The sequence below is a fragment of the Callospermophilus lateralis genome, unplaced genomic scaffold (genome assembly GCF_048772815.1).
Source record: "Callospermophilus lateralis isolate mCalLat2 unplaced genomic scaffold, mCalLat2.hap1 Scaffold_45, whole genome shotgun sequence".
NCBI classification, from domain to species: Eukaryota; Metazoa; Chordata; class Mammalia; order Rodentia; family Sciuridae; genus Callospermophilus; species Callospermophilus lateralis.
Window position 1 is genome coordinate 684,647 of NW_027514398.1, and position 13,802 is coordinate 698,448.

General features: G+C 33.1%; 1 pseudogene across 1 annotated transcript in view; it reads left to right on the forward strand.

Annotated features, from left to right (window-relative positions):
* Positions 1-1,148: 1,148 nt before the first annotated feature.
* LOC143388897 (cordon-bleu protein-like 1) overlaps positions 1,149-13,802 on the forward strand; it is a 40,760-nt pseudogene continuing 28,106 nt past the window's right edge. Inside the window, exons 1-2 of the transcript XR_013090084.1 lie at positions 1,149-1,271; positions 1,377-1,613. The product of XR_013090084.1 is annotated as a cordon-bleu protein-like 1 (transcript). The remainder of the gene's footprint in view (positions 1,272-1,376; positions 1,614-13,802) is intronic.

Consider the following 13,802-nt stretch of genomic DNA (forward strand, 5'->3'; position numbering starts at 1 on the left):
CAGAATGAGTTTGAAAGGGTTTCTTTCCATTTTAATTCATGGAATAGTTTGAGGAGCATTGATGGTAGTTCTTTAAAAATCTGGTAAAACTTCATTAATGAATCTCTCTGGTTCTTATACTTTTTTGTTGGGAAACTCTTTATTACTGCTTCAATCTCATTGCTTATTATTGATCTATTTAGATTTTTTTTATGTCCTATTGGTTCGATTGTGGTAGGTCATCTGGGCCCAGAAATTTGTTAATTTCTTCTAGAATTTCCAGTGTATTGGTATATAGTTTTACTCAATATTGCTAATGATCCTATGAATTTCAGTGATATGTGTCATATTATCCTTTTTTCATCTCTTTATTTGTTTGGGTTTTCTTTTCTTTTTTTTTTTTGGTTTGTTTAGCTAAGTATTTGTCAATTTTGTTTAGCTTTTCAAAGAACCACCTTTTAGTTTAATTGATACTTTCTATCCTTTCTATTAATTTATTTCATGTTCTGATATTTATGATTTATTTCCTGCTACTGATTTTGGACTTGGTTTGCTGCTGTTTTTCTAATGCCCTGAGAAATATCATTGGATTATTTGTGTTTACTGTGGTGATTTTTTAAATGTATGTACTCTTAGTTATAAAATTCCATCTTAGTACTGCTTTCATTATACTTCTGAAATGTTGGTAATTATGCAACACTGGCTGAGTCATGAAGAATTGAGTGTATGTCTAAGTTGTGATTATTGATCCTGAGTATATATTAGTTTAAGTTTCCTATGTTGTGAAACAGGAATATTTGTTTCTTTGAGAATTTGATAAAAGTAGTCCTGAGTGATTCATTTCAGATTATAATGACAACTTTTATTACTGCTTAAGTTTTTGTTTTTATTTATTTTTAAAGTTTTTGGTACTAGGGATTGAACCTAGGAGTGCTTTACCACTGAGTTACCTTCCCTATTACCCCCTCTTTTTTAAAACAAATTTTTGAGATGATTTTGCTTAGTTGCTGAAACTGGCCTTAAATTTGTGATCCTTTTGTCTCAGCCTCCTGAGTTACTGGGATTCTAGGCATATACCTCCATGCCTAGCATATTAGATAAGGCTTTAGAAGGAAAGTAACAGAAGAAAAACTTGGAAGTGAATATTCAACTCTCTGTACCAAAGTAAGATGACTTTCTTTTTTTTTCAATCCTGCCAAATATCACAAAACCTGGACATTATGAAGGAAAAAGAAAATAAAGGGTTTTTTTTTTTAAGTTTTTTTCAATGTAGTAAGAAAAAGTGGGAGCAAGTAAGTATTTTCTTAGCCAATATCTTAGAAGAGTCTTCAAATCTTGTATAAAATAAGTGGTATTTATCTTGAAATTGCATATAGACACTGTCTTTTTCTTATTAGACTGCAAGTGCTCCTGCAACCCCTCTAATAAATAAGCACCGCCCAACTTTTTTGAGGTCCAATACTATTTCCAAACCATATGTTTCAAACATCCTGCTATCGGATGCACCCAAGAAGAGTCGTGCTCCATTGCTTCCAATGCCAGCATCTCAGAGTACCCCTGAGGACCTTACAAACATACAGGAGAGGCCAGCTTCTTGTGTGGTGAAATCCACAAGTGTGGAGGAGACTGATAAGGTGGGTAGGTTAGTTTTGTTTTACAGGATGAGACAAGGTTACGTAACTTAGACCCCCAAGAATGTTAGTAACAGTTATTAATATGTAATAACATGAATAAGTACTTAACTAAAATTGGTACTGGGAAAAGATTATATGTAGTTTGATGCAATGAAGAATAAGTTGCTATTTTAAGGAGCTTTTTTTTCAAGCAAATAGCTGGTCTATAAACATTGTCTTACTTAATGCATATATATTATACGTATATGCGTATATCATTTGAAAATAAGCATTTTCAAATGAAAATGTTTTTAAACAACACTCTTTGTGCTAATTCATGGGCTTCTAATTTGTATGTCTTCTTTACCTAATTTTGAGATTCTCCAGAAAAAATACTGTTGTCTACCTAAAATCAATACTCTATTTTTTAAAATGAGCCTTTTAATAGAACATATTGTGATTACCTTTATGTGTTCTTATGTTCAAATCATTTTTCTATGTGTACCTTTTCCTTTAAGTTTTATTTTTCTTCTTCTTCTTCTTTATTGTCTTATTTTTACTCCCCTATTATTATTGGTTCCCTTTAATCCTAAATTTGGGAACCTATTAGCAAACAGCTTTTTATGACTAAGCAATCTGTACATTCTTGCTTTATTCATGTGGAAGGTAGATGATTTTTCAAGTAAATGTGATTGAACATAAGATGATGTATTATGTTGCTTGTAATCACACAATGATTTAAATGACTTTGAGAGCAATTTTTATTTTGAAGTATTCAAGACAACAAGTGGTCTTCTCATATCTGGTTGAAGGATTTTATTTCCTCCTCAGAAGTTTAGTAAATTCTAGCCTCAAGAAATGAACTCTTCCCATCACCTAATATGCATTTGGGGACTTTCTTAATTTAAGAAAACCCAGCAACTTGATTTTAGTTTTTTTTGTAAACTATCATGTGTGTCTTTAGAACATAGCAATTTGAATAGAAACACATCTTTAAAGAAATGCTTAATGAAGTTGTTACTTAGAAAATCAACTCTCTTATTTCTATTAAGACGTCTAGTTTAATGTTTGTGGTATAAAATCTCATAAACCAGGAATTTTTTTCTGTGATGGAGTCATTTTTCTGACAAAGTTTTCCAGGGTTACTGCTTGGTAGTAGAGTAAATCTAGGTGATCTTGAGTTCAGTCTTAAAATGAGTGTGGGAGTCCATCAGTCAGGTGGAGGACCCTGTCTAGAGATTCAGTTCCTGAATACAATAGCTTGCCTGGGTGTGTGGAAGGATCAGATTGAACCAGCAAGGAAATCTATAACCAAGTCAGGGTCAGAGACTTCATTTTGTACTTGTAGCTCGTTTGCATTTCTTCATAGCAAAAGCATTTTCAGGATTTTTTTATACTTGAATTTACCCTAAAATTACATCCTAAGTGTGTAAGTTATTATACTCTCAAGTAGTTACCAAAGCATCTTTTTCTGTATATAGAAATCATCATAGCCCCTTCTTATAAATCTTCTGGATTTCCTCATTCAATCCATTCCAGTGAACTTCCTTTGTACTTGGCTCCCCAGGAGGTCTAGGTTGTCTCTTAAAATTCTGGACTGTGCTACCAGTGACCTTACTGAAAGCTATTTATTTTGATTCTCGCCCTCTGCTCTATGACCACTTGGTGCCCTGTGTTAAGTAATCTTTTTTTAGTATGTTGCCTTTGGCAAATTACACATCTTTATACAATTTTTAATTATTTTTTCTTTTGATCTGGACATCTGGATAGTTCTTTGATGTATTGTTCAGCAGAACCCAGAATTATTTGTTTTTCCCTAGAGAACCTGAAGAACCATTTTTTATCTATTCATTACAAAAGTGCATGTATGTACACACATGAATTCTTGGTTGCCTAGGCATCTTAGTGCCTTTTCCTTACATCCCTGGCCATATTTGATGTGAATAGTCACCCTTTGGTCCTGATTTTTTATCTTCTGCTGCATCTCACTGTGTACCTCCGTACCTTGCACAGGTCCAGGAGGAGTCAGTTTTTGTTTTTTTTTTTAGATGGGGATTGAACCAATGATGCTTTATCACTGAGCAACATCAAAAGCCCTTTTATTTTTAATTTTGAGACAGAGTCTCACTAAGTTGTTGATGCTGGCTTTGGACTTGCAGTCTTCTTGCCTGAGTCCCTGGGATTACAGGTGTATACTATGGTACCCTGCTAGGAACCAACTTCTTATACTTTAACCACATCCTTTTTTTATTTTCCTTGCTGTCACTCTTTCACCCATTGTCTGAATTGGAGATACCTGAATTCATGATTCACTATGTTCACTCTACTCTTTAAGAGGCAGCACATCTGTTCTTTTGTTAAATCCATGGGCTGATAATTTTCACTATGTGATTTTAATAGTGTCCCCCTATGTCCAGGTCTTAAATAAATGAAGTCATATTTAAAACTAGTGTTTTGTGGACGTACTTATGGGTGTAGAGATGAGAGCATCTTAATTTTAAGTTAGACCCAAATCCACTGGTGAGTATGCCAATGATGCGTCCACAGAGAGGGCACTTAAAGTGAAGACAAAGCAAAGGTGATGCCATGCTGCTGCATGCAGCCAAGGATCACCAGCAGCCAGCAGAAGCCATGGGATCATGGCCTTTCCAACACCTTGATTTCCTTGATTTCAGATTTCTGGCCTTTCAAACCATGAAAGAAGAACTTTGGGTTGATCTAAGCTACTCAGTCATGGTAATTTATTATAGCAGTTATAGGAAACCAATATATCAGTAACTCCAATTTTAACTCCAATCCTGGTATTCTTCTTTGACCTCACTGTTACTTAGTGACTCATTACACTTATAAACCAACATATTTAAAACCAAAATCATTTTTTCCCTCCTAGACTGAAAAGCTAAAGATCATTTTTTACTTTTTTCCTTATTCTTTCACATCTACTTAGAAACCAATTCTTCTCATTGTCACCCTTCATAATGTCTTCCATTTCCTTTGCTGAAGTCATTCCTAGGAAAATCCAGGCAGAATAAGGTGAGAAATAGTATTGAACTTATCCTCAGGATGCTCTAAATGGAGCAAGCTGCCACATTTCTATTTTTTAATTATCACTTCCCAGTTCAGAAACCGCAGTTTGCTGTGATTGATTTTCTGGGTCTCAAGTTTCTTTACAGACTGATCATAACTTTTAAACTTTTAATTCTCATCATTTTCAGGATGCTTTTAACTCTGACCACAAGATTTGACTTATTGTCTCTCATGTGAAATCCTGCTTCCTTTCCTTTCATAATTGAATGGCCCGATTGCACTTACAAAAGTGCATGTATGCACACACATGAATTCTTGGTTGCCTAGGCATCTCAGTGTCTTTTCCTTACATTCATTCCTACTATCCCATTCAGTGGGTCCTGGTTTGTTTTTTTTTTTAACTTAATGAAGAATTTTTTTTCAGATTTTAGCATAGAATACTTTTTACTTTCTCTTAACATGTCTCCCTTGTGCTTTTTTTATTTTTTATGTATATGTTTAGGTAGTATGTTCACATATTGCATAATGCTAAAGATAAAAAGGGGAATACAGTGAAAATCATCTTTTTCTGCTTTGTACTCAACTAAATTCTTCTGCCCAAGGGCAACCAATATTGACAGTTCAAGTCCCTTTCAAGAGCTAATGAATGTATGCACATTCAAGTCAATACTCATACTATCAATTGTTCTTTTCCCATGGTCATGTGCTACCTATACCATGTTATTCCTCACTTTTGGTATTTAATGATTCATTTTGGATATCCTTATTAGAACATAAAGGGCTTCCCTTGTTTAAAGATTGAATAATATTACATTGATGGATATAACAGGATTTACTTACCCTGTCATCTAAAGATAAATATTAGGGTTAAATTGTTATTGTTTAAAGCTTAAAGCTCTGTTAAATTTTTCTTTTGTCCTCTTCCAGCTATAGGGCAGGAATTGTGTTCTCCAGCAAAATCCTATGACAATGTAGGTATTCAAGAGAATTGGTGGTATAGTATAGAGAATTGACAAACATTAATAAGTAGAGCTTCCACATATCCAAGTATATTATATACAATGAGAATTTGTCATATCACAAAATTTTAGTATTTATTTCAGTTTTGTATTTGTTGAATTTTCTGAAACACTTGGATAACATAGGTTGCTTATATTTAGTTTTATGATAACTGAACCACATGGCTTTTAGCAATGTTTGTCTTAGTATTTTATAGAAAATCCAGAATTTTGACAACCTTATATTTCAAAATCAAGGATGAACACCTAAAACATTATATTATATATTACACTGTGCATATAAATATAATTAACCATTGGATTGACATTACTTATATACAGACATTCAGAAAATTCAGCAAAGCATATCAATTACTTAGTTTACTGATTACTTGCTGAGGCTGGTCTTGAACTTGCAATCCTCCTGCCTCAGCCCCCTGAGTTACTCGATTACAGATGCCACCACTCCTGGCTGAACTTTGAATTTTAACAAGTCACTATTTTATGTGATTGAAAGTATAGGCATGTTGGGGAAAATATAACTGGAAGAAAAAATATTTGTACAAATCTGTTCTTAAGTATGCAAAGAATTTTAGATACACTTATATCCTATGATTTTCATTGTCTGTGAAGCAAAATAAACTACAAGGGTATGCTGTTTAACAGAAGTACAGTGTTGTAATCTTTTCCATTTTTTTTTCTTCCAAACTATACTAAAGCAGAAAGCAAATTTTGGAAATATTTATGTTATATTAGAAATACAAATGCTTACTTTGTATGAGTAAAGTGACAGAAAATAGAGAAAGAGAGATAAATACCAGTAATGTCTGAGAGTGATTTATAATTAGCAGTTTTATCCATTTTGAGCTTTGAGTTCATTTTAGTGTTCTTTTAAAGTCACTAATACTGTGTTTCCCACAGTCAAGGCTTACCAATAAGTTAGTTCATCTGTATCTTGAAAAAAATTGTCAAACACATCTCTTTTATATTTTTTTTTGGCTGCCCGTATTTAATAATCTGCCTAATTCCTCTAAGACATTTCTCAATATTGGCAAATTAAGATATTTGGATTGTGTTTTTGGAACTTATACTGAAATTATTCACATTATAGGCTGTTGATTTTCTGAGCTGATTTTGACAACTGATTGTGCAGTTTCCAAAAAGGATTCATAAAAGTTTAAAATTAGTAAAATAGTCTAAATTTTTCTTAGAATAGTTCCGTACCTAAAATTTTCCCCATTTAAGACTGTATTTTATAGAATATATATTTCACTGTCAATTTCATGTCCTTAAACTTTTCTGTACTTTTTCTCCATTATTTCAGGCTTTATGTCATTTTCCCTATAAAGGTGGATATATTCCTATCTATAAAAATGTTCATTTGAAAAGAAAAACTTTTCAATTAGAATTTTCTGGCAGTTTTTAATGGAACTTTTGGAGCATTTTGTGGTTCTAATGATTCAAAATGTCAATTCTGTGACAAAATATAAAATATTTGACTCATTCTCTTATTTATACAAACCATATCCCATGCATTAGTATAGAAAATGTATACAGTTATATATAGTAAGACCAACATGTGTGAAAACAGGAAGTCAGAAATGCAGTGACTTGACTTAAATTGAAAGTGACTTATAATTCTGGAACTAAAACAAAGTTCAGAAATCTAGTTTCTGCACTGTATGTGCAGAAACTGGATTTATTACATTAGAAGAAGAGTTAAAAGAGTTGAATTTGTGGATAATCTTGACTCAGAATTCATAGAACCTTTGGGAGAATTTTTCATTTGACATATTTGGTATGTCTTTGTGGTTTAGAGCTATGTGTATACAACACCCACCAGCTTTTCCACTGACCACTAACATGGTATGCCATTTTCTTGGGATATTGAGTTGTGACTGAAAACACAGTCGGAATAATCTCTAGTGGATATTTCATTTTGTCTTCTTTTGCATTCTGCTACAAACATTCAAAGATTGAGCAATTGAGACTTCTGCCATCTAGTATTATGCAAGTGAAATTTAATACCTAGAGTATTCATTTTTAATAAGTAACTTAATTTTTTAAAATATGTGCTGTCTTCATCTTTTACTCACTTTTATATCAGTGGTTTACAAGCAGATGATGTATCTGCTTGTATGAGTAGGTATATATTTGTCTTCATTTTACTTAATTGATTTTAATCCTACTTTTCAACAGAGTAATTAAGGCTGTACTCTTCTATATGTAAAGTTTGTATTTGTGATCTTTAAGAAATATACTGTTTTTTAATCCAGATCATCGGGTAATCTTTTATTTTCCCCTCCACTCTCCTCTTATCATATGGAAAGTGGACCACACACATCATTCTACAGTTGCCTAGGAATAGTGGTTACCATGGTGTTTGCAGTTTGATACATGGAATACAGCTGTCTGTACTTCCAAAAGTATGACTGGTTTCAGTAGAGAAATGCACTGGCACAATATATTTAATCTTTCCCAGATATAAAGCATATTTTGTCATTGTGGTTTTCATAAGGTTCATTTCAAGCGTCACAATAACAAAAGCAATGGTGAATGCTTATATACTGACTATTAATATTACATATCAAGTTTAAAGAATATTACCTAGTTAATCTCCAAAATAACCCTCTGTATCACTACTTTTTGTTTTCTGCCCAATTTACTTTTGACTGAAAAGTAAAAAAAAATTATGCTCATTATAAATTTAAATTTTAAATAAAAATATTATTCAAAGAACAATGGGTTGTGGGATTAATGTGGATTTCTCTTCCTTATCTATTAATATGCAAAAAAGTTGTTTCTCTCTAAAATTGCACAGGTTATTCATAAAACCATATTGAAAACCATCAGTGTTAGGAGGCTTTCTTGACCAGTCCTTGTGGTTCAGAGTTTGCTTAGCCTGTCTGCCATGGGAGAGATTCACCTTTCAGTGGTAATTGGTTTTGTGTTAACAGAGGCCAGGGCAGAGAGAAGCGGGCATCTTTCCTAGAATGATGGTGATAAGCTTATAGAGGTGGGACACTGTCTGGAATGAAGCCAGCTATACATCTTTGGTGCATTTTTTGGAATCAACTGAATTGGCCCCAGTTTGTTTACCTGTAGGTGTTTCATATTCCCCTACCCTGTCCCTAGAAAGACTTCTGTTAAAATGATAACAGAAGACTAGAGTTACCACCATTCCCTATCTTTAAGCTTGATCATGGGCTCTGCGCTCTTCTGGTTCATCCTGTCTTTTCCCCACAAGATATACTATTGAGAGAGGCCGTCATCTTTGGTCTTTAACAAAATGTAATAAGCAAAGGTTTCTCAATAACAAGAATTGGTTGTATGCTATCGCAGAAAATTGTAGGGCTTATGAAATGAAAATGCATGTTGCTTCAAGAGAAGTGTAAAAACATTTTCAGGTCATAACACAAGTTGTATAATTTGTAATTTATTTATTCTTTGCATAGAGAAGGACTGGAAAAAAGAAGTATATTGTGGCAGAACAGGAATTGTCATGGTTTGGAGCATGGTTACATTCTATTCTTGGGCCTATGATTTTTTTTTTTGTCCGTGTCATTTTCTTTTTCATCATCATCTTCATTGAACTTCTCTGTGGCTTGGTTTTCTCCTCTGTAGAATAAGGTTTTGTAACTGTGTTCATCAAAGTGTCTTCCAGCTCTAGTATTATAAAATTATTTTAATCCTTTTATTGTCTTTTAAAATTGGACGAAAGGGCTTTGTTGTGGGAAGCTTTGATCAGTGGTAATGAGATGGTGATGCCTGCTTCAACTCTGTGAGGATTTATGAAACCTAAAGTACAGAAGCAACTTAAGACATTGAATAATGGACATCTTTCTCCCTGGACTTCTGAAGGACCACATGGGTATCACTAAAAAGTGCTCAAAGACTTATTTTCGTGAAGATGTGTTCAAGTTAATGAAGTTGCTAAGATATTCAAGTTAATGAACTTGAATATTTCATACTGTCTCATAGTATTTACTAGGAATATACAGCTGGCGAAGAATAATGGTGAAAAAAATATATGTGTGTATATATATATGTGTATATATGTGTGTGTGTGTTTGTGTATATATATATATATATATATATATATATATATATATATGTATATAATTTATAATAATTTTACAGGATTTCTTAGGTTCTCTCTATTTACCCCGCTCCTGCCCACATGTGAAAATAATATTGTATACAGATAATAAAAAAACTCCTAATAGATATGTTAAATAACATTATTAAAATTAGGCTACTGTTTATATGCCTTAATTCATTTTTTTCTTTTTGTGTTCTTTAACTCTTATCTAGAATGCATTGATTCCAGTGACTCACATCTTATGATTCACCTAATGATTAATAAGTGACCTAGTAACTAGTGCAAAGCTAGTCCTCAGCTAGTCATCAGTCTTTTGAACGTTATTTCTGTTTTCAACTTTTATTTAGTTTCATTTGAACCAGTGAATTTTGATTTGGATGAGAATTGTGGGACACTAACTATCTGGCCTGGTTTTCAACCTGACATTGCCCTTTTTGCTAGAGGATTCTGTTTTTTCATTGTAGTGTTTCCCTTTTCACAGAGCACACAGTTTGGTGATGTGTGTTTCTATAACAGGTGCAGTGGTCACTAATGGCAGACAGGCTTATCAGTAGCTTTAATTAAATTAAATAATTGAATATCTCTAATGATTAACCGTAACAGTTTCTCCTGGTAAATAGAAACCCATTTTCTCATATTGTAAACCCTTTAGACTTAAAATTATTAAATTTTAACCACTGTTAAGTATATATATATATACACACACACACACACACACACACACACACATATATATATATGTATATATATATATATATAAAATTTGACCAAAGGAAATGTATCCTGGTTATAAAAGGTAAACATTTATAAATTATTCTTTATTTAATTCTTCATGTAAACTTCACCTGTTAGATTGTTCAAATTTATATACTCTAATGCATATTCACGTACTCATCTCCAGCATTTAACAAACTAGTGTTAAATATTTAACTTTTATTAAAGTCCTTCATGGTATGATGAAATAACTTGAGGTGATTAAAGGTGAAGAATTTTAGAACGGCAAATTTGACTTATGCAGTGGACGAAGCACAGGTTCCTGAACATTGAACACTGTTGGGTTTTAAAGTTGATCATAACTGAGATTGATTCCAGTAGGACCCCCAATGCCACTGTCACCAAAGAGAAAGGCAGTCATAAATACTTTTTTTTAATATCCATACTTTTCACTTTAACCTTAATAACTATCATGTTTTTATTTTGTTTACGGAATACATTCACATGTCATGTAATAACAGCTGATAAATATGGGACATGTACTGTGTATTAGGCACCATTTTATATATGCTGAGATTATTTAAGGACCACAGCACCTTTTAACATAGATATGGTTACTTTTTATAGATGATGAGACTGAAGGTCACAGAGACAGTAAATGACATGTTTCTTGGTTCTGCCCCTAGTGTTGACCCCATAGTTTATTTTGGGAATCACCATTATGGTGAGCTATCCTCCAACATAAAAACTTCTATGAACCTCCCTCTGGTTTAAAAAGATACACCTTCAGCACACTAGGTGATTGAATTCTGATCAGTGCAAAAGTACAGTTACTTGGAGACTATTGGGAGCGCATCCTGAAGGACACAGGAGAATATATTCTAAATGGAAACTTGTGTATTACTTAAATAACTGCGGTAATTTAGGAAGTCTACTTTCTAGCTGTAAGTAATCCTGTGTTTGGAGCCTTTCCAATCTTTTGTATTGGGATATATACACAGTATACATATCTAAATACACCCAGCTTTCTTGGCTACAATCTAACCAAGAAATACTTAAGTGTTCTAATGTAAATACTCCATATTTTCCTGCAGACTTTCATGCAAGAGAAGGATATGTTCAGTAGATACAGACCATCTTTTCCTCAAGACCAAGTACTCCTCCAGGTTTTCTTAGTAGTGATATTTTAGTCAACCCCAAAAAACTTCAAATTTGACTTTTAGTAACTTTCTTTGGTTGTTACCTTAGCTGACTGAAGCTCTTTTCTGAGAGCCTCTTTTTATAATAACAACTAACCTCTTCTGTATCCCATAGGATGACTGAAAATATAAAGCTATTTTTTAAATGCAATTACTGGTGTTACATCTCAAAATTTACATTTTTATTATTAATCTTGTGTTGATTATCTAATCTCACAATTCTTATTAATTTAGAACTCCTGCTTTTGGATCATCTTATACTAATTGTTACATTTATATTTTGTCTCTTTATTTAGCAAGTTTTCACTATTAATTATAAGATGGAATCAAGTTATGACAGGCACAAGTTCTACCTCATATCAATTAGTAAGAATCATGTCTTTACTAATGTCCTTGTTCTGAGGGTCTGTGGTTCAAACTGCAACTCTAGAAATGTACACCCATTTATACCAGTGTTTTCTAGAATGATTATACTGTATATGCTTCCATAGCTTTGCATTCCCTCAATTGTCTTCATAAATGCTACTTATTTATTCTGACAAATTTCAAATTCCTTGTTCATAGAAATATACATATTCTGTACAAAAATGCTAGCTTATTTTAGTATCTCCAGACTGATAAATATATGAATATGTGGGTATTGTGTATTTGAGTTATGGATATGTTCACATGAATTTTTGAGTATAAAAATTCCTCTATTTTTAAAATTTCTATGCTGTCTGCTTTACTGTATTATGAAAGTCTTTAGCTCTTAAACACTATTGTCTGTGAAGTTCATATCATGACTGCCTTTAGCATGTAATAGGTGAGATCCATAAGTGACAGTGATTGAGAATATGGCCTAAGGTGGAAGTATTTTTATTATATACCTCATGAAAGCAATCAGTCAAAACATGAGAAACATGAAACTAAGGAGGAAGATCAAAGATGTCATTACTTGGTGTGCTTTTACTGCATTGTTACTAATAAACCAGGTCTGCAGTGAGAGTGATGCTTGAATAAGGCTAAACTGAAGTCAGTTTCTCAAGAAATAACATCTTTAGATTTTTAGACAAATATTTTAAAATGTTCTTTTAGCATTTAACCATCTCCTTGAGTTTCTCTGAATTTGCTAATACTGTAAGAGATCAAGTGAAAGTTTCAGACCACAGAGGCATTATAATCTACTCAAATCAGTATTTACTGCTAATTCCTCACTATGTTTCTATATCATCTGTTTATTACTGAGGATCCTTCTCTTGAATTATTTCATAGGTCTGTTGGGGATCCATCCCATGACCTCCCGGTGGGGGATGATCACAATAGTCAATCACAATTGACTTTAGTGGTTCAGAATCAAAATCTGAGTTTGAGTGGCAGGTTTTCTTTTCTTGCTAGATTATTAGAGGTCTGAGTTCTGAAAGAGGGAATAGCGTAATACGATGGCAAGGGCTAGCTATAACTATATACCAACTGATATGGTAGAAGTTTAATATTTTTGGGGATGATGAGAGCACCAGCCACCTTATCTGTCCTTCCTTAAGAGGAATTATGAATGAGGGGTTTGTATAGTATAGAATCTGCCATGTAGGCTTGTGTTTCTGTCCCTGTAGTGATCCATTATTGTCTTTAGTATCTCACACAGTTGGCAATGATGATAGCTTTTAAATCATTTTTTTTTCTTTTCGGGCAGGTTTTTTTTCCCTCTGGCAGAAGCATTAGAAAGTTATGAAATAGTAAATTCATCACTTTTTTCTGGATGTGTAGCAAAGCCCAAAGACAGAGAACTTCTTATGTATTGGACTATTTTGCTTGGATGTACATACATGGTCCTGTAAGAGTGGAATGACCCAAATTTACACAAACATTTAGTCCAAGATTATTAAGACTTCTTACCCATGAAGAAGAAAATACAGAATTCATTTTCCACTCACTTAAATATTTATTGAGAAACTTCTGTATGCCAAACAATTGTTCCAGTATTACAGCAATGAGCAAAATAGAGAAACAAGTTCCTGCCCTTACAGCCAATTCCAGTGGAAGCAGATAATAAACCAGTAAATAAGCCAAAATTTGTTAAAGGCTTATAGTAAAAAAATAAAGCTTGGAAATGAGATAGAAAATTTTGGAGTCTGGGAGGAAGGCATTGAAAGGTGACATGTGAGAAATAACCAGAAGGAAATGAGGGAGG